At 43.7% G+C, this 467-nt stretch overlaps 1 protein-coding gene across 4 annotated transcripts in view; it reads left to right on the forward strand.

The window, feature by feature from the left end:
- RALGAPA1 (Ral GTPase activating protein, alpha subunit 1 (catalytic)) overlaps nucleotides 1-467 on the forward strand; it is a 261,272-nt gene that overhangs the window by 15,639 nt on the left and 245,166 nt on the right. The window lies entirely within an intron of this gene.

Genomic DNA, 467 nt, shown 5'->3' on the forward strand with positions numbered 1-467 from the left:
CTATTCAGTGGGGACTCTTTCTTTCCCCGTACACTCTTAACTAAGCTCCCTCTTGAAACCTTGTAAGCCAGTCACTTTGTGCCTTTATTGCCCCCTCATTTTAGATAGCAGTGTCTAAGTTGCCCGTCCCTATCTACCCTGTGCACAGAGCGGATAACATTGATACGTGATTTGAAGACTCTTTCCCTCTCTGTTGATATTTAGAGTAACTACCGCTTTGAGTATATGTCAGGTTCATCATGAAGATGTATCTTCTGTCACTGTAGCTGTTCCAGTCTGCTTGTCCTATCTAGTGGGAATGTCTCACCTCATAAAGTTGTGGATGGGACTCAGGATTCCACCTAAGGTCCTATTCTCTGTAAAGGCTTTGCACAAGGCCTATTTCACTGGCCAAGTTGTAGAACCTCTTTGAGGTATTCCAATCAGTTATAGGCTGAAGACGGGCTTACAAGTTTTCTCTAATCATG

This window comes from Chrysochloris asiatica, unplaced genomic scaffold (genome assembly GCF_000296735.1).
Source record: "Chrysochloris asiatica unplaced genomic scaffold, ChrAsi1.0 scaffold00017, whole genome shotgun sequence".
NCBI classification, from domain to species: domain Eukaryota; kingdom Metazoa; phylum Chordata; class Mammalia; order Afrosoricida; family Chrysochloridae; genus Chrysochloris; species Chrysochloris asiatica.